At 39.1% G+C, this 24,445-nt stretch overlaps 1 protein-coding gene across 11 annotated transcripts in view; it reads left to right on the top strand.

Moving 5' to 3' along the window:
• CALD1 (caldesmon 1) overlaps positions 1-24,445 on the top strand; it is a 225,817-nt gene that overhangs the window by 78,793 nt on the left and 122,579 nt on the right. For all 11 annotated transcript variants that reach the window (XR_010159001.1, XR_010159000.1, XR_010159006.1 and 8 more), the window contains exon 2: positions 20,312-20,399. The gene's annotated coding sequence lies outside the window, so the exon portion shown is untranslated. The remainder of the gene's footprint in view (positions 1-20,311; positions 20,400-24,445) is intronic.

The following is a 24,445-nucleotide window of genomic DNA, read 5'->3' on the forward strand; positions in this document are numbered from 1 at the left end:
CAATCAAATCTTCTAAATAATCCAACCATTTTTGTGCAGTTGATCAGATTGATTTAAGACATCAATTGCTCTATTCAAACAACAGTGAATGAAATAATTGTATGGCTGGACAATCTTTACTTTTCTTTCCTCCTCCTCCTTCTTCTCCTTCTCCTTCTCCTTCTTCTTCTTCCTCTTCTTCTTTAATAAGAGTTTCTCTTTGGAGTGGTGGAAGGATTGGTTAAGATCTGCATTCTAGCTTCAACTCTTCCACCTCTATCTGATGCTTGAAAAGTTTCTCTTAACCTTTCAAGCCTCATTTTTCTTTTCTATAAATGGAGAGAACACTGACCTTGTGCTTTGTTTGGGACATTAAATAGATATTGTGGCATTTGATACACAATTGGCCTACAATAAATGTAATTTTTTCCCAATTCCCCCTCAATTATACATACGGAGTTTTCTGCTTTTTTTCATTTTCTATTGTGATGATAACTTCTCAACAGAAGGGTTAAAAGAATATTTGACACTCATGATATTACACTGTTAAAGAATATTAGAACTAGAGATATACGTCACTTGGTCAGATCTGAGCTCCAGGGCCTGATGTCTCTGATGATGGCAAGAAGAGACTGTTGGTGGAATTTGTGTTATTCTCTGAGACTTTAAGAATACTACCTTTCCTTCAGAGGCTTTTAAATATCTATTATGCAGTAACATCTCTAAACTACTCTTGAACCTATGCACATTTTTATCATGGTACCAGCATTGAAAGTAATATATTCCAAGTGTTTAATACTTATAATGGAAAGAGCTTTTTCTATTATTTGACCTAAAATGATCACTTCAAAGCTTTAAGATTTAGATAAAGTGGGGAGAAAGGGGGATAGAAAAAGGAGCATGGGAAAAGGGGTAAGGTAATTAACATTTATAAGATGATGGCCAAGTTTATTAGAAAATAGATGGAGTCGGCCGGGCGCGGTGGCTCACGCCTGTAATCCCAGCACTTTGGGAGGCCGAGGCGGGCGGATCACGAGGTCAGGAGATCGAGACCATCCTGGCTAACACGGTGAAACCCCGTCTCTACTAAAAATACAAAAAATTAGCCGGGCGTGGTAGCGGGCGCCTGTAGTCCCAGCTACTCGGGAGGCTGAGGCAGGAGAATGGCGTGAACCCGGGAGGCGGAGCTTGCAGTGAGCCGAGCTCGCGCCACTGCACTCCAGCCTGGGCGACAGAGCGAGACTCCGTCTCAAAAAAAAAAAAAAAAAAAAGAAAGAAAATAGATGGAGTCATACATTTGGGTAGACCTGAACTTCACTTCCAGCTCTGTCTCATTCCAGGGCAGAGTTGTTAAGAGAATGTAATGTACCCGCATTAAAATAAATTTGCTTTGTTAACTATAAATTTAAGTTTGGATTTCCTCTTTCCAAGCATTTATTTTTATAAGTGATTAGGGTAATTTAAGGTCTTTAAATTGCTATAAAATATCTAAGCATTAAAGAGGGGTGAGAAAAATTAGCATTTTAAAATTCTCTATATAAGGATAATTTTATACTCTAACTTTTGGATTTATAGATATCTTATGTATATTTTCCCAGAAAAAATGTGAAGATTTCCCTTTTGGTGAAGTCATTTAGAGTTCATTGTTGGTTGGTATAATCTGCAAAATTATATTCAATTATGCAATTAATGTAAAATATTACATCACATAATAACCCAAGGTCATTTTATACTTACAATAAAAAATTGTTTTGACCCTTCCTGTAGATTAACCTCCCAAATGATGTATTGGTCATTAATAGCTCAATTTTTAGACCCAGGGGTCAGAGTTCAGGGCATTGCAACTGAGGGTAGATCCCTGTACAGACTGACCAGAGGAGCCCCGGGTATGCCGGGGAGAAACACATGCACATTTCTCAAAGTCTCAGGCTATGTTTTCCTTCAGTTTCACCAACACCATCTTAATTCAGGTTTCAAGAATCTCCAAACTTACCTACACACTCTAGTTTAGCCCTTTCAAGTATCATTCCATCCTGTAAACTGATTTTAAATCTTCCCAAACTACTGTTTATATAAAAAAAATCTTAGTCTCAAAATCTCCCCAAACTACTGTTTACTTTAAAAATTTTAAATTAAAGAGGGGTGAACAAAACTAGCATTTTTAAATTCTCTCTATAAGGATAATTTTATTATTCTATTGTCTGCTCCAAAGAATAAAGTACAAAACTGATATCCAAGGACCTGGTCAACATTCCTGCTTTCTCCCACCCTCCCAGGCAGGCTTTTGAATGTACTCACCCACGACCACAGCTGCCCATGACCACAACTGATGTATTTCTGTTCTGCTGATGTTGCTCCTTCGTCATGTTTGAAATATTCTCACACCTCCTTTCTAGTTATCCAAATCTTAACTCTTTAAGTGCCAATCATCTTCCTGAAGCATCTCCTAAGTACTCCAGCCCACCTAATCAACACACACCGGAGCTTTTCTAGTCCATTCTTCAACTTTTTACAGTTTAGGAGACCCAATTTGCAGAGTTTGTGACTTGCCTGAGGTCACAAAGCAAGTTAGTAGTGTCACCATGACTTAAAATTGAGGTCTTTTACCACGAACACTGTTGCCTGAATTCCCTAAACTAATCATGATAACAGACATTTTACTGATAATATTGGTTTTGTATTGTTGGTTCATTGTTCCTAAGTATGAAACCTGGATATGCCCAAATTGTTCCTGGATTATTCTTTCATTTCAGATCCAAATAAAATAATTGGGGCCTCCATCTCAATATTTCTGAGAATCCCCAAGAAAGAGATAAGGTGGTGGGATGCCTTATCTTTTTGTCACCTCCTGCTCCAAATTCCAGTCACCCATTTACCTCCTCAGTCCAACCTCTACCTGCTTAACTCTGAGCATGGAAAAGTTCTTTTTTTCTTCATTCCCACAAAGCTGCTGCATTTAACAGACTTTGATGAATGGTTTATGGTGATAGAAGGGCATTAAAATGCAGCCCACACTGGATCACAGCTCAAAATTAAATATTTTAATTTGAGAAAAAAATTAACTCTTTAGCTCTTTGCCTTAATTCTCTCCCATGTGATTTTGGAGTGGACAGGGCCATTCAACTTTTACAACCACAAAGCAAGGTCAGGATATTTATGTAAACAAAATACAATAGTTATCTACCCTGGGCTTATGCCCTTAGTAACTCTAAGAAGCAACAGAAGTTTTGACATTAGTTTTTCTTTAACTTGGCCCAGGTTGAAATCTTAGGCAGATCTCCCTATCTCAGTGGACCAGGACAATGTCAGGAGCCAATGGGTATTCATTTGCTACATTCTTAGTTGGGAAAATGAATCCAGCACTATTTTCCAGAAAGTAGTAAGATTAGGAAGAGAGTAAAAACAGAAAATGGGCATTTTTTGCCATTTGCTGAGCTTTTTCTCCATACCAGGTTCTATACTGTTATACATGTTACCCCATTTCACTCTCACAACAACCATGCAAGGTAGGCATTCTCCACTTTTCAATGGAGCAAATAAACAATTTGCCAAAGTCATCCAGTAAGAAAGTGGCACAACCCAGAATTCAAACCCAGATCTGCCTGACTTTAAAAGCCTTTCTGGACTTGGCCAGATGACAACGGCAATGGCCCAGGCACAGGCAAGAGTGAGGACCATATCAGATCACGTGATATTCCAAATTTATCAGAGTGCTGAGAGTCAGAATAAACAGAAATGTCAGTCAAAGGTGTTATTTGGGGAAGGTGATGGAGGGTCCACGATGGACTGAGGTTCAGATAGAGATGACTTTTTTCATTCATTCTTCTGTTTAAAGCTATCGGATTTAACACAAACTCAGGACTGTCTACAGAATCTGAATTGGACATCCCCAGGTCACTTAGTTTTTATAACCCAACAAGGGCAACATATTCAATAGACTATCACCAAGAGCCTTTCTGAGCAGCTTGTATTTATTCATCTTGCCTGTGACTGGGCAAAGGGGGCAGGTGTCTGGCTTTTGTTACTGCATAGAAATACAACTTTGGTTTCGTTGATGTGAACGGATAAGCACTGCATGTGAACTGAAATCACACTATGTCTAAACAGAGGACTCTGTGGCACTTTTCTTACTAAAAAGTTGTTAAGTTTGGCAATCCTCACTCTGTTCCAGTCAAACATTTTCTTAACCATATTAGGTTATATGGAAATAAGCCAATATCGCGGCTGGTGTATGAGTAGGTCCTCTGCACCAAGGCAGTTTTCTTGAGAGCATTTTCTCACTGGTTTAAAAGCAATAGAGACAAATGTGGCTCAGAGTATATTTTTAAATGTGGCTGGAAAGAAAAATAAAAATTCACTGATCCAAAAAGAATTCGGAATCGCAGCTAGACCAAAGTCAGATTTTTAAGCTGGAAGACTTGGAGAGATTTGGGTATTTGCTTGCTTCTTATTGAAAGACTCAATCAATTTTTAAAAAGCCCAGCCAACCTTAACACAGATATAGGGGAGGAAATCAGAACAAAATTGCATCATCTGTTCCATAATTGTCCAATGTTGTTCTCGTTGCTTAATCTCGTGGGTTAGAAACCCAGCATTTCAGCTCTGGATTCACTACATTCTGAGTAATCCTAGACACTGGGCTTAATTTCATTTTTTGTCAAATGGGGGATGATATACTACCTATATCATAGGATTCTTAGGAAAATCCAATGAGATAATGCATGATTCAACTATTACCAAAAAAGCGTATTATAAGCCTTCTGTTTTTCAAACTACAACACTTGGAGAAAAGTAGCAGCAGAGAAAATAGCTTTTAGGTCTGCCTCTGGTTGCTCTGATACAGTTATCTGCTTTTCATTTAGATTTATCATATTCTGCTTTGACAGCTAATAATTATTCATCTATATATTCATTCTTTTATTGAGAATATTGAGCACTTAGCAAGTGCCAAGCTCTTAATTAGGAGCTCTTATTCTCATCTTTGCAAATAGATGATAAACCCATAAAGCTCCCCCCCATCTTATCATTAGATACTCTTTTGAAATATTTTTATTTCAAGATACATGTTTGCCATTCATTCATTCCATGTATATTTATTGAGTGACTACTAAATGGCAGGCAACTGCAAAGTGCTGAGGAATCATTAGTAAACACAATAAATACATCCTCATGGAGATTTCAGTCTAGTAGAAAAGACAGATATTAAATACATAAGTAACCAAACATAAATATCATTGCAAATTGTGATTGTACATGAAGACAAAGAGCAGAGACTTACAACAGAGAATGACGTGGAAGTAATATCTTAAAACTCTATGTCTAATGCAACAAATTTTAATTTACAATACCTTGGCAATAAATGGATAGGATACGTGAAAACGTTATCATCTGATTGTACTGTAACACAAAAATTGGTGTTTTCAGGGTGTTGCAATTATTTAGTACTGTTCCAACTTTGACTTTGTGGGTTTAAGAAAGGCTAAGAATTATCCAAGTAAGAAGTATGCCTTTGTCATTAGGTAATGGTGAGGGACTCATTTCTGGTCTCTGTGGCCAGTAAGCTCTAGATCCATGCAAGAAATTGAAAGCAAGCTTGTGTGACTGGATCACAAAAGAGAGAGGCACAAGAGGAAGCTGGAGAGGCAGGCTGAGCTAGATTATACACGACATTGTAGGCCATGGGAAGAGTTGGATCTATATTGTAGATGCACTATGAAGCTACTGAAATGTTTTAAGCATGGGAGTGACATGATTAGATTTATGTTTTTAAAAGGGTAATTGTTTGCAGATGGCTGGAAGATAGAACAGAAAGACCAGTTGGGAGACTCTTGGAAGAGTCCAGATGAGATGATGGTGGCTTGGATTTGAGTGACAGCAACAATAATGAAGATAAATGAACCATTTTAGGCAAATATCCTGAAGGGAGAATCACCTGGATTTAGTAATTTACTGTAGAGGGAGTAACGGTAGATGAGGAAGGAGGAAGTGTGTGAAATGATTCCCAAGTCCAGAGCTTAAGCAACCAGGTAAATATTGGTGTCATTTGCTAAGATGGGAAAAACTTGGGAAACATGGACTGTGTTCAATTCTATCCTGTTTGCTGAGGGAAAAAAAAGGGGGCCGGGGAGTAGTGGTGGAACTTTTTGTGAGTTATAGAGAGGAAACAAAAGTATAAAGCTTAACACCCATCTTCAGAATGCTTGCACCCTAAGCATTAAATCCACTGTTGATATTTCCTTAACAGGCTTTCTCAAACCACCAGAGGCTCTACTATGATGTGTGTTATCTCACTCGTAGAATTTATTCTTTCTTCACCCTTCCTCTGTGTGTGTCCAAATATAATGCAGTTGATTTTAATAATTTAATTTGCTACACCTTTGAATTATCTCATTTATCAAGGCATCAGTCAATCTTAAAAACTAGATCTTTATTTTTTTTTAATTTTTAAGTTCAGGGCTACATGTGCAGATGTGCAGGTTTGTCACACAGGTAAATGTGTGTCATGGGGGTTTGTTATACAGATTATTTCATCACCCAGGTATTAAGCCTAGTACCCATTAGTTATTTTTCCTAATCCTCTCTCCCCTTCCACCCTCAACCCTCCAATAGGCCCCAGTGTGTGTTGTTCCCCTCTATGTGTCCATGTGTTCTCATCATTTAGCTCCCACTTATAAGTGAGAACAAGCAGTATTTAGTTTTCTGTTCCTGCGTTAGTTTGCTAAGGATAATGGCCACCAACTCCATCCATGTCCCTGAGAAGGATATGATCTCAAACCAGATTTTTAAAGGCAATATATATTTTTTTGGTGCTTCTATAATCTTGGCAGTGAATAATGACAATAGAAGTCTTTACCATTTTGTCTTCCTGTTATTTGCTGTAACTCAACTACAAATATTCCAACTTCTCCAGTGGTGTATGTGGAAACAAGAAGAGTTCACAGAAAGAAAATTATGATCAGTTGGATTCCCCTGAGAGCCGCTGGTAGAGTACTAAGCTCTACATTACTTAGCAATGCAAAAACAAAGTGGTAGAGATTTAGTGATCGAGATTTATGTACAAGAATGTCCATCACAGCACTACTTATAATAGCCCAAACCTGAAATACTCTCAGTGTCCAGTGATAAGGGAATGATTACATATAACTGTAAAGTTATCGTGTTTTAAAAATTGTGTAAAAAATATGTATAATATAATAAGTGAAAAAAATGAGTGCATAACATCACATTTGCTTTTAAAATAGAATCTTACCTTTGTTGAAAAAAAGGACAGGAAGGAAATATATTGAAACTTTAAAGTAATCTCAGGGTGGGAAGGATGAAAAGAGACTTTAGAATTATTTTCTGCATAATTTCTTTCTTTCTTTTTTTTTGAGACGGAGTCTTCCTCTGTTGCCCGGGTTGGAGTGCAGTGGCGCGATCTCGGCTCACTGCAACCTCCGCCTCCTAGGTTCAAGAAATTCTCTGCCTCAGCCTCCCGAGTAGCTGGGATTACAGGTGCCCACCACCACGCCTGGCTATTTTTTTTGTATTTTTAGTAGAGATGGGGTTTCACCATCTTGGCCAGGCTGGTCTTGAACTCCTGACCTCGTGATCTGCCCACCTCGGCCTCCCAAAGTGTTGGGATTACAGGCATGAGCCACCGCACCCGGTCTCTGCATAATTTCTGTATTTTCTATAATAAAATGCATATTTGCATACTTTCTATAATAAAATGTATATCTATATAGCACTCAGAGATGGCATAACTTCTACAGATTTGATGATTTTTGTTAGTGGAAGAGATCCGAGTTATCTGTGAGTTACCGGCGGCGAATCCGTAGGGGTCCACAGCAACTTCAGTCCTTGCCTCCTCAGAAGAAAGAATTCAACTGAGGGGCGTGTAAAGCAGAAAAAGAGATAGAGGCAAGTTTCAGAGCAAGAGTGGAAGTTTATTTTAAAAGGCTTTAGAACAGGAAAGAAAGGCGCGCTTGGAAGACATCCAAGCAGGCACGTGAGTGTTAAAGAGAGAAGGTCAAGTGTCCCGTATAACCGTGATCCTAGGACTTTTATAAGCTCGTCTTTTCCCCATGATTCTTCCTTAGGGTGGGCATGCACAGAGTCCTTCTTACGCTTGAGAAATGCGCACGCGCAGTGTATTTAGGGAGTTATACACATGCCCATCTGAGGCTTTCTTCCTTCTTCCAGCAGAGAGTACCCAGGAGATCTTACTTTGTCATTTTTGTCTCTTAATATGCATTTCCAGAAAGCTGTTTCTCTCTGGGGTCTGCATTCAGTTAACACTTTTAAATGTTAACAGGTATGGACCATCAGGAGATTGTCTCTTTCTGACTGCTGTGAATTATCATTTTTAGAGAGGCAAAGGGATAATTGCCAAACCGTCACCTGACATTTCTAGTGGGTGGTGGGAGAGCCCTCTCCTGCTCCCCGCTCATGACTGACTACCTGTAACAATTTGGGACCTTTTTCAGTAGAGTGAAATAGAAATAAAAGCCGTCTGGAAAACCAGCAATGAATAATTGTCAAGTGCTGCCTGAGATACTGTGGGGTATAAAGTTGGGTGAAAATGTGATTGCTTATTCATGGATCTTATGATCAAGTTCCCACACTCCTGGATTTCCCTTGTTTGGGTTCAAACAGCCTAAGAACATAATAAGGGCAGTTTTGATTTTCATATCTTGAGTTTTTTCTTTTAAGCCACATCGGGAAATGAAGGAACACAGACAGACAGTGGGAGAAATACACTCGCAAAGCAACCTAAGTATCTGTGCAGCCTCAATATCATTTAAATTCTGGCTAAGTTTAAGGTTTTTCCTTTTTTTGTTTCCTCCTTCACTCTTCAAGTGTATTCCACATAATGTAGTTGTAGCTCTGCTCAAGGTTCTGGAGTAGCATTTGTATGCAAGCTTAGTTATTTTAAGTTATTCACAGTTATTTGTTTTTTAACCCTTTAAAAGTAATTTGTCACAATCACATCTTTATGTGCCAGATATATAAGAATTATTGTCTTGTCTCTGGACAGTATGTTTTAGAACTTTTCCTTATGAAGCTGCAAGACATGTTTTATACTTACGCTTATCAGCTCTATTTAGCCTATAACTGTGTCTGCATAATGCCAGAATTGCCATTTCAACAGAGACCAAGAACTCCCCAACAGTTATTTGATGGCAACTGCCAAAAATTTTTATTGAATTAATTTATCTTTTTCACTTAATTCAATCCACTTAGCTATGAATGTTGAACCCAGTGAAACTTCTGGTTTTTGGGGGATTTTTTGGGCATATGAATGGAAGCATTGCTGTGTTTAAAAATACTATCCTTTGGAGATAAACATTATGGGATGTTCAATATGAAATATCTTATTAATGTGGAAATGGGTTTCATTAACCCATCTGTATCTGCACGTTATCCTTCATCTGGTTAAAATTCCACATTTTAAAAAAGATAGCAGCTTGGGTTTAAGTTTGTGGCCATGTAAGACTGAAGTTTGATACTGTCCACGTTACCATCAACCAGCTAATGTATTACCAATAAAAACAGCAGTACTATTCTTCAGTGAGATTCTCATTGTCCACCTTGTGTCAGTTTTCAGTGTAGCCCTGGGAAGAAGGGCACTGGAGAATGATGTTTCCATCAAGATTTAGAAGTGGAAAAAATTGAGCTTCTGGAGACCTCACTTATTTATTCACTTAACACACATTTATTGAGAAACTGCTATGTGATCAGAGCTATGCTAGACACTGGGGTTACAGAAATGAATATGACATAAATAATTTAATATTTATTTGCCCACTAGAGTGTTAGCCCTCTGAGAGCAGTGACCTTGTCTTTCTCCATCTCTGCTGTCTCCTTAGCAACTCCCATTTAATAACTGGAAATAGAATCCCAAGTGGGGCCTAACTTTTTGTCTCATGAGATAGGAATAGTAGAAGAGCAAATCTCAAACTTTTCCCCCATATGAGGAATGACATTCACAGAAAAGACCCACTTAGAGGAAGACAAATAGGCCCTTTTCTTCCACGGAAGAAAGATGCATAGAATCCAATTGAATGAATATCAAGTTTATATGGATAACTTTGAATCCTTCCTAATATTTTAAAAAGTAAATCACATGAAACCTCACATTTCTGATGATACGTCAGAGTAGCAACAATACTGTGATCAGAACTCCACATAGAAAGCTGCTGTGGTGGGCCACCATACCTGATGGAAGATCTATTTTGATGTTCAAATGCTTTGAGATTAGGACGGTTACTTGAAGTATTTATCGCTTGTTACACTTTCTCTGCTGTTTGATTACTGCAAAGACAGGCCAGATTGCAAGGGCCACAAAGGATCAGTTCTTGAGATAATTATATGAAAACTGTTTAGCCCATGATGAAAGTTAGAAATCGAGCAGTGGATTCTTCCGATATCCAAAAACAGATGTAGTGATTGATTTGTCCTAAAATAAAAAATAACCAGCTCCTGCTAAATGGACTTAGTTGTTAACTAATCAAACACAGGCAGAATGGTGTTCTACAAAAAGAACAGATTTGGAGACCCAGCTCCTCCCATCACTAGCTGAGAAGCCTTGGGTAAACCATTTAACCTCTCTAGGCCTTTCTAGGTCTTATTTATAAAATGTTGCCAATAATACTTGTCTTACTGACCTCCAGGGTTTCTATGAAAATCATTTAAGAATAGAGATATGAAAGCCCTGTTTACTGTAAAAGTGCCATGTATTTGTATTCTTAACCCATTTGTGATGTCACTAGGCACTTGGAAATCAGCCCACAAATGGCTGATCTGATTGATGATAGAAGCATAATTGCCCTGTGACCAACCCACTTCATCCCTACCAAACATTCCAGACATTTCAGTGCAGGAACAAGGTCTATGGGAAAAAGTCAAAAGGAGACTGATCAGAGGAATTCCACTGGCCCTTCCCAGGGCCCTGTGCACAAAATGGTCCCCTGTGCATTGTTATTTTGCTGTGTTTGCCGATGTCCACAGCTTCCTAGACATTAACAGATGGATATCTGGGTGATGATGAACAGACAGAGTGAGTGTGATATTTTACCAGTTTTCTAGTGCAAAGGCCTCTGTATCTAATCTATGGGCTTGCAGCCTTCATTAGTTACTCTTTCAGTTGAATGTGCAAAGAGATAAAGTACTGCCTGCCTTTCTTTAAAATGCTGAGGAATGACATCTAGTGAATTTTTTCAAGGCTACACATATTGATGGTTTTGCTTTTGGTTGCAAGGGTAGGACAAGGTGATTCTAGATCCTGACCTGAGCCCTGTGTCCTGCTGCTGCCCAGACTCTCTCTGTCAGTGTTTCATGCTTGCCACCGAGTGAGCTCAAGGCTCTGGATTAGGTCTTACTACACAGCTCTGTGGCAGAGAGGAGAGGTGGGCAATGCCAGTTGGTTGGAACGTGGGAAAGAGGAACAGGATAATTCCACTTAGGGTGTTATTTTGCTTTGTTTTTTGCTTACTTTAAGCAACTGGCCATAAAGGAAATATATGGCCCTGTCCTTAGGTAGTTAAATTTCAATCAGTAGTCAAAACTAACATTAGAAAAAGTTTTAAGCATACTTTAAACAAACAAGAACATATTATAAATAGGAACATGAAATGAATTTATTACATCAATAAAGTGTGCCTAAATTTTTCAGAGTTGACTTAATTGCACAATAGATAATCCGATCGCTTTGATGACGTGTAGCCTGAACTAGAATTTATTGACTTGAGACACTCTTTCTTTGTGAATATCGAAAATTTCTAAGTACAACCTTTATTGATAAGATTGTCAAAAATTGAGAGTCTAATAGAATTAAAGAGGTTCAATTTTGCCAAACTGGACATTATTAAGTTTATCCTATATGCTGGAGGCTGTGCTAAATTCTACAGATAAAAGATAAATGAGGCTAGGCGAGGTGGCTCCCACCTGTAATCCCAGAAATTTGGGAGGCCGAGTCAGGTGGATCACCTGAGTTAGGAGTTCGAGACTAGCCTGGCCAACATGGTGAAACCCCGTCTCTACTAAAAATACAAACATTAGCTAGGTGTGGCGGTGGGCGCCTGTAATCCCAGCTACTCAGGAAGCTGAAGCAGGAGAATCACTTGAACCTGGGAGGCAGAGGTTGCAGTGAGCTGAGATCGCGTCACTGCACTCCGGCCTGGTGACAGAGTGAGACTTCATCTCAAAAAAAAAAAAAGATAAATGATATGACTCTTACCCTTGCTCAGATGTCCATCCTGTTTCCTCAGCTTTGCCTCCTCAACCATGAGGGTTCTAATCTTCATAGTTGCTTCTGTTTGATAAGTTCTATTTATTTAGGAAGCCATACACAGGAACACAGGCAGAAGAGAACCAGAAGACTGCATCCATTGGAAAATTTAATATACATAAAAATTAAGTGCACCATTTCTTATCACTTGCTGAAACTTAGGTAACTTAACATCATGCCTTACAAACAACAGTCAGTGCTCGTTGATAATGATGACAGTGGTAGTAGCAGTGGTGATTACGATGATGAAGGCAAGAGAAACAACTGCCACTGCCTTTTCACAAACTTTGGACTTTTTATTATCTACACTAGGTCTTTCGTGATGAGTGGTAGTTATACCCAGCTCAAACTTCAGGTACACTATGACTCTGTGAAGAGAAAGATACATTTTTCTCAGTGTCTCTCATGCCTGTAGCCACGGGAAACTTATCAAACACTGACGTCAGCTACTTTCCCATGAGAAGTTCAGAAATTTCATAAGACAACAAACGACTTTCTCTTTCCTATTTGCTTCAGACAAGTACAGAACTTTTCATGAAGCTTAAAAATAAACATCTGACCTTCATGGATACATTCTCATTGCTTCTCCAATCAGAAATCATCTTGCCTGTGAAAATCCACCCTCATTCTTCTATTAACAATTGAAACATCTTGGATGACGCAAATAGCATCGCAGATTACTCTTCATTAAATGATTGTCCAAGAGAAAGGAGAAAAGGCTGCAATGATTAGGCACCATTTTAAGATATCAAAGCCCATCTTGTTTACTATCATAGAACAGGATAAGATCTGTTTTTTTTTTGTTCATAGTTTTACCATATTGGCTTCTCTGAGAACATACATGTAAGCTATATCCTTTGCACTCCATAAAATTTTAAGAAGAACTCAGCAAAATTTCCCTGGGTAGCTTGCTAGTCTTGGGACCTGATGGCACAGAAATAAACTAAGAATTGAGCCATTCTACTTTCTAGATGCAGAATAACAAAGAAGGCAGAGAAAGAAGCTGATAATATTAAACAAGGGTCAATGGCATGCTAAGTTCAATACTAGGTACTTTATATGTTATCTCAATCATCACTCAACAACAGACTTTTTTCTTTCGTTCTCCTTTTTTTTTTTTTTTTTCTGAGATGGAGTCTTGCACTGTCGCGCAAGCTGGAGTGCAATGGCATGATCTCGGCTCACTGCAACCTCCATCTCCTGGGTTCACGCGATTCTCCTGCCTCAGCCTCCTGAGTAGCTGGCATTACAGGCGCACACCACCACACTGGCTAATTTTTTTTTTTTGTATTTTTAGTAGAGATGAGGTTTCACTGTGCTGGCCAGACTGGTCTCAAATTCCTGACCTTGTGATCTGCCTGCCTCGGCCTCCCAAAGTGCTGGGATTACAGGCGTGAGCCAATGCACCCGGCCAACAACAGACTTTTATGAAGCATATGATATATGCCAGAGAACATGCTAAATGCTTGGTATGGAGTGATTGATAAGACCATGCCCCTACCACTGGGAAGCCCATACTCATGCAATGCTACCACAGAGGCATTAACCAAGTACAATGGAAGAAGAAAAAACCCTTCAACGTAGTAATTACTATCCTCATTTTAAAATTGAAGTAGCTGATACCTGTTAGTTATCTTTGTTAAAGAGCTTCTCTTAGGTTATTAAGTGTAGAGCTCTATGTGACCCATAGTCAGTCTTACAATTCCATGCTGTTTTAATGGGAAAGATCTATGTTCAATCCAACTGAATGATTTAAAGCTTTGTCTGCTATCCAATAAATGTTTGCCACAGAATGCCACAAAAATTCTGACTTTCACTGAATAATTGACTTTTTCTTTAATTATAAGAAAAATTTCCTTAATTTCCCACTTTAGCCTGTTTGGTAGCTAAATTCCTAACATATTATCATATTAATACATCTTGTCCCTCTTATCTACTCATTTATACAAATATCTGTATACATTTCCATATGCATAATAATTCCTTAATAACACAGAAAACATATCCCATAAAAATCAAGAGATTCTCATACAGACATAAACCTATACACTAAAATACAAGCATACTATAGATGAATTTGTTCAAGATACATAGGGAAAATCTGAAATGGAAACATACAATTTTAAAAAATAAAGAGGAAACATTGTTCAAGGGCTTGATGCACAAAAGAGCTACAAGAAATAATTTGGGGAAGGTGGGCGGTTAAAAGTGAGGACAAGAAACAGTGGATACTAAGCAAAGGGCTGGATGGATGGTGAAATTGCATGGCATTCTTAAGATGATAAGTAGTCCCTGTATTTGGATTGCCTTGGTATGGGCCACTTGCAAAAACATTCAATATTTCACTTCTAAGATATGGTAAGCCAAAATATATATATGGAAAGTTCACTAAGTCATTGGTAAATAATCCAATGTTGACTTTTAATTTAGAAATAACTGGCCAAATTGATCCCAGCCTTCCCAACTACAATTCTCCCCCTGCAGAGTACATTGATTTGTATTATCTTATTGTTTTCTCTCATTGTTTGACTTTCTTTTTATTATTTTATTTTCCTACTGGTACAATATATGACCAGAGATAGTGAACTTTCCTGATTTTATATATTTTGAGCTCATAAATTCCCTGGAGTTGTCATCTTTCCAGACTAAAGTTTCATCTTTTTCTATTCACATGTTCTAAAAATAATCTTTTTAATGATGTGTAACATATAGAGAAGTGCACAATTTGTAATTGTACAGAGTGATGGACTTTCACAGAATGAACGCAACTGAGTAGTCAGCATCCAGATCACAAAACAGAATACTACTTGCATTCAGAAGCACCCTAAATGTCCCTTCAGAGTCATGCCTTCCCCCACCCAGCCACTGCCTCATGATAACCATTATTCTGATTTCTAACATGAAGTATTAATTTTGTCTGGGCTTCGGTTTTTATATTAATGAAATCATATAGTAATTTTTGTTGTGTTGTTTACATTATGATTCTGAGATTGATTGCCTGAGCAAAACTTAGATCATTCTAATTGCTATAGAGGGTTTCACTGTTTGCCTCCCACAATTTATCCATTTTGCTGTTGATAGACATTGAGGTTATTTCCTTCTCATGGCTATTATTAATAGTACTGCTATGAACATTCAAGTTCACGTCTTCTGGTGAATATATGCATGGATTTTTGTTGTATATACGCCTATAAGTAAGATTTCTGGGTCACAGGGTATACAAATATTCAGCTTTAGCACATGCTGCCAAATCTTTTTCCCAAGTGATTTTGCCAATTTATATTCCCATAGCGGTGCATGAGCATTTCAGTTGCTCAGCAACATTTTGATTTATGTCTTTTAAATTTTAGCTATTCTAGTGGTATGTAGTTTTAGTTCATCATAAGTTTCAATTTGAATTTTTCTAATGATTAATGAGATTGAGCACTTTTTCATATGCTTGTTGACCTTTTTGTCTTTTTGTTTTTGTTTTGAGACAAGGTCTCTCTCTGTCCCCAGGCTGGAGTGCAGTGTCACGATCATGGCTTACTGTGGCCTTGACTTCCCTGGCTCAAGAGATCCTCCCACCTTAGCCCCCAGGTAGCTGAGACTACAGGCATGCACCACCACACCTGGCTAATTAATTTTTTAGTTGTTGGCAATTTTAAATATCCTCTTTTGTGAAATGCCTGTTGAAATCATTACTCATTTCTCTATTAGATCATCCATCTTTTTCTTTTTGATGTGTGGAAATTTTCATATATGCTGGATACCAGTTCTTTGTCATCCATATTGCTAATATTTTCTCAATCTGTGGCTAGCATCTCCACTCTTTTTATGGTTTTTAGTTTTAATGCAACACAAGTTTTTTTATTTTTATGTCCCATTTACAAAATCTTTGCCTATCCCAAAATCATGGAGATTTTCTTTTTCCTGAAAGCGCAAATGTGTAAGTTTTCACATTTAGATCCACAATCAATCTGAAAGAATTTGGGGGAATGATGCTAAATAGAGGTCAAGTTTTGATTTTCCTTTTTCCACATAGATATTCATTTAGGTGCGGGATGATGTTACTTTTCTACAGACAGGGGTTGTCTTACCTTCTGGTTGTTTTGATAGAGTTGGGAAAGTTCTCTTCGGTTAAATGGGGCTGAGCTGATCTACAACTCATCTTCCATTTTGCAAGACTCCTTCAACCTCTGGTTTGCTCCTTCTCCGTGGCTGAACTCTCCAAGTGTCCTAACTAAGGTTGTATCCCAAGACCATTTATCACAGTGTAATTTACACACAGTAAAATTTACTCTTTTCAGTGTACAGTTCTGCAAGTTTTGACAAGTGCATATAGTTAAATAACAATCACCATGAATAAGATATAGCGCAGCTCTGTCACCCCAGAATGGTCCTTCCCTCTTGCACTTAAAGTTTTTTCTCCTCAGCTCCACAAGACTGCGAAGACTCTGCTCTGCTTCTCAGAAATGTTCTACTTAGTTTCTCTCTTGTATCCTCTTGTCGTTTGTATCTTAAGTACGCCAAATTCCTTGAGGGGGAAATCACTGAGTGTAAGATTACTTTTCCAGGCCTTCCTTCTCTCTAAGATGTTGGCCCCTAAAGTCCTGGTTACCACAGCAGCTCTGGGATGCCTCCAAATTAATTTTGGTTTTGTGGAATATTATCCAGAGTTTCTAGTTATTCTCAATGAAAGGACTGGACTGCCACAAGCTATTCCACTTAGGCAGATACCTACGTCAGTCTAGCTACATTCCACAAACTCATCAACAATCTCCTCCAAAACATTTAAAGAAAAATGTTGTATAGAACTCAAAAAGGTAAAAGAAAATGTCAGTGTTGGCAGCTATGGCTGCTCCATGTGTCCTGTCATGGAAGGAGCTTTGGAATAAAACAAACCTGGGTTTTAATTCTAACTTGTCATTTATTAACTGTGTGACAATGAATCTTACTTCCAAGTGGGGATAATAAAAAACAACTAGTTTCACAGTTTTCTTGTGAAGATTAAATGAAAGAACAGATATCAAATACCTTGGAAATAGTAGGTATTCAATAAATAATAGATATTATTATGTAATATATTATAATTTCTCTTAGAGTTATAAAATGCACTCATCTCTTAGAAATAATAGAGAAGGAGTTGGGATAGGTGGACTTGAAAAGCAACACTCTTCTCTGAGCACCCTGTTAGATGCTGAAAAGGGGGAACTTGGTTGAACTTGTTTTATTCAAAATGATATCAAGGTCATTCACATACCCAATACATTTTTTTCGTGGAAAGATGGTAGAAATAAATCATCTGAATTGAGTACTGTGGCAAATCTATTCCAAATGCTTCATTTTATAGATGAAGAAATTGAGTGGTTAAATGACTTGTACAAGGTCAATTCACTTGTTGGTATTTATTTAAATGACCCAAATTCCCTAAGATCATATATTTCTTTTCTTCTAACATACTCCTAGCTCCCATGTTTAACTATAAATGTAAAGCAGAGACAATTAATAATGTGTTATTATTACTGGCTCATTCTAACTAAAACCCATCGATCTATTTTTAAATATTTTATTTTAATTTCCATCCCCACAAATTATGTGACTTCCTGCCAACTATGATTGAAATAGCTACTTGCCATTCCTTTCCCATTTTAAGGATTATGTCCTGTAGCTTTTCATTTTTCTGTCTGTTATTAAGAAATGATCTGCCTTATCCTCTAATGTATGAAAGGAGCTCGTGCAAGTCTGTAGAACACAGCTCTCTTGAAGTCTACCTAGCAAAAAAGGGAGTGGGGAACCTCCATCCCTCTGGGCACTGGATACAAAGGTGATCGTGTGCTTCTTTGGCACTTTCATCTCTGGGCAGGGACAGATCCTCATGCTTTCCAGCAAAGGCAGCCCTGTGGGGATCGTTTTTTGGTAAGACCCTGTGTCCAGCACATCTTTCAGCATTGTGTACTCTACGAACAGACATATGAGCCTGAATCCCACATGGACTGAGTAACTTGGAAGAGTTTCATGATCCCAGAGCACACAGCCATCTCATAAAAGCCTCACACCAGGCTTCTCAAGGGCTCTGCCTGGAACATGCTTCCTTCAGATCTTTACATGGGGGGCTTCTTCCTAGAAATGTGTTTTTAGCCTAGATGTCTCCTTTTCAGAGAGACTATCCCTCACCATCCAACCTCCAGGGACCTTCAGTGGACCTCTTTACATCCTGCTGTTTTTTATTTGCTCACTCACTATCAGAAATGTATGGTGTCTGAACTCCAGCAGAGTATAAGCTCCATGGAAGCAGAGCCCTTGTACATCACCTTGTGCTGTGTCCTGAAGCAGAGGACTCACTCAGTGAACAAGCAAGTGGGCTCCTGTATCCACCAAATACACCCAGCATGGTGGGTCAGGCCCTGGCTTTGAATACTGGCCTCACCACTAGCTGGGTGAATTCAGGCAAATGACTTCAGCCAAGAAACTTCTCAGTGCTTATCCTAAGATAAGAATATGTATTTTACAAGGTTGTTACAGTCATCAAATGAAATAATGTGTGCAATGTGCTTAGCACAGGGCCTATCACTGAAAAATACTTAACAAACAATAGTTATTATTATTATTTCCATAATGAAAGCAAATCACATTATGAAAAAGTCACAGAGGAATTATTTTATAAAAATGGTAATGTTGAAATCAGAGACCCTAATTCAACCATGTAAGATAAAATTTTAAATTAATGAAAATCTGGGTCTTCTTGTTAGTTATTTACAATTATTTATTTTTGTAAAGGATCCCTAATTTAACCTTTGCAATGATTCTCTGTTGAAATAAGTTATTATCTCACCCTCCCCTCTTCCCCCACCACCAGCCTCTTAGTATCCATTTGGAAAATGCCATCTTTCTGAGAATACTTGCAGTAGAAATTTTAAATTAGGATATTAACCATCTCCTGTAAATATATGCTAGCAATGTTTTTCTACTTGTTTAATCTAGAAAGGTGCTAGTTACAGTTTTTCATGCTACTGAATGACTTTAGCTAGAGGTTTCCTGGGGGTTCTAAGAAAATCGCTATTCTTAGGGGACTAGAAATCTGATCAAGAGGGAAGAAATTACTTCTTTCTTTTTATTACACCTTGGTTCTCCTATAGTAAATGTTTTCATATAAAACTCATTTCTCCTCATGCCCGAGGAGATGGTTAAATCAAAGGAGCAATAACTAGTGCCTGGCTGTTTGCCACTGGCTGCAATGGGGACTCGGGGAGGAAGACAGGCTCATTTGCCTAACAGGGCCCAGCTCCCTTCCCGTCTTCCTTCATCTTGGGCCTTTTCCTTCCTTACTACCTCCAGTCTAGACTCAGCTTTCCCTGCAGAGACCTTTGGCAACTGCTTCTGAGCCAGGGCAGCCAGCATCTGTGTGTCGGGCACTGCATTAAAAGCTATGGCTTAAAGGGCTCAAGGGAGGAATGGTTCACCCGGGCGTCTATTTGAAGTTGCGAGGTAACTAATGGGAGAGAAAGATCTTAAAACAGGGAGTAAGAGCTTTAGCAACTCTCTGGCCCTTAGACCCTAAATCTGAAAATAGAAAGGAAAGAGATTATCTGAAGACAAACTCCACTGTTGGTGACTCTGCCATTCATTTTATGTTTTCTCTTGAAAGCCTTTCTGTCTTTGTCTCACTAACAAGATAGTTCATGGACATACATAGACACTACAGACCAAAAAAGTTTTCCACTTATAACATTTTCTTCCTTCAGTTTCCCTTTATTCATTCTCAAATTTTGAAATAAAATTACTGAGGGGATTGGGAGCAGTGAAAAAGAAACTTGGCAATTAGATACTGTCCCTGGGTTTGTCTTAACTATACCTCCTTCTCCAGAATAATTGATTCAGAATAAATGGATGGACTTTGCGATAACTGTATTTTCCTTAAAATGCAAATGCACAATAGCTATTTCTACCCCTGCCTTATTTCTCCCTTTAGATTCTAACTAACAACAGTACTTGAGGAAGAAATGATATTTGAAAATATATAGTCTGTATTAACTAAAATTCATTCAACTGAATTATGTTTCCATCCTCCTTTTATTCCAGGTATCATTGGAACATTTCAAGATCATCAAATCAAATTCCACAGGGATTGGTGACCAACCAGAAGGCTCAGACATCTGATTGCTGACCTGTGAGTAAAGTTTATGTTTTATTAATACTTTGGGCTCTGCTCTTAGGAATTACACAGCCTCTGTGCCTGATATTCTAAATTCTTACATCTGAAGATGCACTGTGAGAAACCAGTTTTTCTGCTGTGGCCCTCCTACTTTACTTGCCAGTTAATTAATCAGTTAGAATCTATCAAGTTTTGAAGGATCTATCAAGTCTTTTATCCTGTTTTGTAATCTGATTTTCTTTTGCTTTGTTTTTAAATGTTTCCTGCAATGTAATATCTTTCACAAAACAGTCCTGGATCAATCATGAAGTCTTCACTTCCTGTCAAAAATGCTAGTGACTTGAATCAATAAAGACAACATGAGTCAGCCTTCCAAGGTGAATAAGCTCACCTTTGTGCAAACACTGGTGATCTCAGGAGCGCTAAGTACCTCTCACTTTCAACAAATCTCTCTCACCTGGGAGGAAAACTTCTACCAGAACAAGGACCACCTAGGGAGGTGAAAGAGGGGATTTCCACTTTAGAGGATGGAGAAACCAAAGGGCATTTCACTCATTCACAGTTTTGCTGAGCTTGGCTCCAGTAGGTAGAAAAGTTCTTCAGGAGTTCAGCACACCACTCAGGCAATTGTTGTTTCAAGATTCTATCTGTTGCCCCCATGCAAGTTTTCTCAGGCTACCATAGTGAAAATCCACAGACTGCGTGGCTTAAACAACAGAGATTTCTTTTCTCACCATTCTGGAGGGTAGAAGTCTGAGATCAAAGTGTTGGCATGGTGGATTTCTCGAGGCCCTCCTTGCAGATGGCCACCTTCTCCCTGTGTCTTCACATGGTCCTCTCTCCGGGCACACACCTGTCTGGTGTCTTTCTCTCTGTGCCCAAATTTCCTCTTCTTGTAAAAACACCAGTCATATTGGATTAGGCCCGCCCTAAAGACCTCATTTTAACTTAATCACTCTTTGAAGAACGCATCTCCAAATGCGGTTACATTCTGAGATCCTGAAAGTTAGGATTTCAGTGTATGAATTTGGGGGAAATACCATTCAGCCCATAATGCTGCCACCATCATTTTCTCTCTCTAATATGCTGACTTTTTGTTTATTGCACGTGGGCTTCCCTCTGTTTCTCCCCTCCTGAACTCTTTTAGCGATTACATTACTCTCAGAGCATCTGCAGTTCTTAGAGTGTATTATAATCATTTGGGTACAGCTCTCATTTCCCTATGACATTCTATAAATTCTGAAATCAGAGAGTGTGCCTTTTACATCTCTCATAGCACTAGAGGAGGTTTTGTATACAGTAGACATTTTGTAATATTTATTAAATGAATGAATGAATGAATGGAAAGAGGATTAGATGCAGCCTCTGAACCTACAATTTATTTGCTTTAAGACTGTCTCCAAATGATGAGTATTAAAGATGCTTTCTCCTCACTTCCTGCCCCCCAAGACAGGTAGAAATAAGTTAAGGCTGAGGAGAAAGATTGAAAGAAAGGTGTGATTGACTAATAGCAGGAGAGTTACCTTTCTCCCAGAGGTAGGAAATAGTAAATAGCACAAGCATGCCCCAGTTAAGGTGGCTTTCCACAAGAAAACTGTTCGGGGATCCAAGAGGGACTTACTGAGTTTGAAGCCTGTGGGACATGCAAGGGCATGTGTCTAGAAAACAATGCATATGCAGGTCTGAAGGTCAGGTGAGAACCAGAGATGTTCACAGTCACCACCTACAGGCAGGAAGCAGCAGTGTGTCAATGAATGAGGCCACCAAGGAAGACTGTGTAGAGGGAAAGGAGCAGTGGCTTAAAGATTCCATCAGAAATTGTGTATGGAAATTTTTCCTGGTAGATAACAGGAGAAGGACCCGTCCAAGAGGAAGAACACTACACGATACTTCTAATGAAGCTGTGTGAGAACATGTAGATGAGCTAATGTATGTGTCTATTTTTTCTCCCCTAGTGTTTTTGGACCTATTTTGTTCCTTCTCTGTCCTGTCTTTTGGGGGCTATGCCCCAAACCATTCCTGTGAGCCTTCTCCTACCCACCTTTGCTCCCTTCTAGCTAACTCCACCTATGGTCATTGTCCAACTCCCCTGCTGCCTGCTCAGGGAATCTTAGACAAACTTCCTTTGGGCCCATTTTCTTCATCAGCCAATCAGAGCTGATCAGAATGGACAGGAGGGGAGGCCAGGATGAGAATCCTTAATGACCAAAGAGACAGAGGCAGGTCGTTTTCAGGGTCAGGTGGCTGTGACGCTGTGGTCACAGAGCATCATCTTGTTTAGTCAGTAAAGGCCCCAGATAGGGGTGGAGGGCTGTGCCTCTTTTGCCCTGAACTCCCTCCTTTGTCCATTGTCCCCTGCTGATTGTCCCACTCCACCTGTTCCCCAGAATAAGCTTTGGCAGTATTTTAGGGTTTCCCTGCCAGACCAGAGAGTGGAGGGGCCAGGCCATGGCCCCTGACAGTCATTACCAGCCTCCCCTCTCTAGGCCTCACCATCAACTGTCATTTCTCACGGAGCCATATTTACCCCTGGGCTGAATTTCCCTAATTTGCCCTGCTAGCATGATGCAAATAAAAGGGGTAAAGGTATTTATTCATCTCTCTTTTATTTTCCAAAGTGTTATTTCTTTTCCTTTAAGTTCTCTCCTTGCTTTATGTTTCTTCTCTCTCCCTTAGTTCTCCTTCCTTAGTAGAAACCCTTGAGCTTCAGGGTGATTTTCTGATTATGAGCAGAAGAGGCTATCAGAGATCTGGAAGCCACCTCCTGCATTTCTTTATTCCCCCACCTCACCCAATTGTTTTAAATGTACATTGAGATACCAGCTTTCTTCAAGAACCCACTTCCACACTTTCCTCTTTGTGTTCTTGGAGTAGCCAGGAAAAAGATGCCCATTTTCTTGAAGGTACCCAAAATGTCAGTGACACTTGGGTCAGTGATTTTATGCAAATTACTAATTATATCAAATGAGAAATGTTGAAAGCAAGAGGAAACCCTTTGCAATCCATGAATGGTCTAGTTGGGGTGTTCCAATGAATGATGGCCAGTGGCCAACATAGGTGCCTCCTGACTGTGTTTCATTAATTTCAGTCAGCTCATGGGCTTGGAGAGAAAGATCATTTTCCTATGAGCACGTAAAAGAAGTGCTTTGAGTTGTAAGCACTTTGAAGGCTTTGCCCTTGTTTTCGAATGGGAGATTTTATAACCACTGTGGGCCAGTATTTTTGAAGTCAGTCGAAGCTCCAGATGGAGTGGAAAGAGAAGCTTGGGTTTTTATTTTCTTCTTCTTTTCTTGAGTTTTGCAGAATGAGCCTCCCTGGAAACCTTGACAAAGTCCTTAGTCTCCTTTGGTTCAGGTGGGCCCAAGCTTTTTATAGTAGGATCTGAAGGGATCTTTCTTAAACTAAGATTCCTTCCTGTGGGTTTTTAGTAGTGGCTGTAGAACTAGGCTTATATGGGAGAAGGTCTGAAATCCACTCCCTTCCCTGGGAGTCTCCTCTCAAGGAGACCACTCTCAGGGTCCTTGTCATGAGATATGAGAAGAAAAGTCCACAATGAGCCTGGGCATAGTCCAGATTTGGTTAAGGATTGAGGGGACACATGGTCACAGGTCCCATGGGACTCCCAGCGTTCTGGAAACCTTCATAGTAAAGAGGATAGAGGACATTCCAACACCACCACGTGCAGCTTTAGTAACCTTGCCCAAATAAACGTGTTTCCCCGGCCAGGGAATTGCACCTGGTCTTAAGAGGCACCTCCATGAAAACACACCTTTCTGCCTGGCATGACCATTGACAGAGAAAGACTGTGCTGAGAAGGGGGATACAGCAGGGAGAAAAACACACAACAGTGCCAGGAGCTCTTGTCTAGAACTCCTTTCCAGGCTTTTTTTTTTCCCATAAGCGCAAGTGAGTACACAAGTAAAGAGAAAAGAATGATTGTGCTATTTAGCTTTGAACCAAAAACTATCAAGCCTTTCCTAAGGTTCCAACTGTAATAGGATTTGTACAGTTACAGGACACAGACTCAATTGCTTCTGAACTCTGCTTTAGGATGCCTAACA

The sequence above is a fragment of the Pan troglodytes genome, chromosome 6 (assembly GCF_028858775.2).
Source record: "Pan troglodytes isolate AG18354 chromosome 6, NHGRI_mPanTro3-v2.0_pri, whole genome shotgun sequence".
Classification (NCBI taxonomy): domain Eukaryota; kingdom Metazoa; phylum Chordata; class Mammalia; order Primates; family Hominidae; genus Pan; species Pan troglodytes.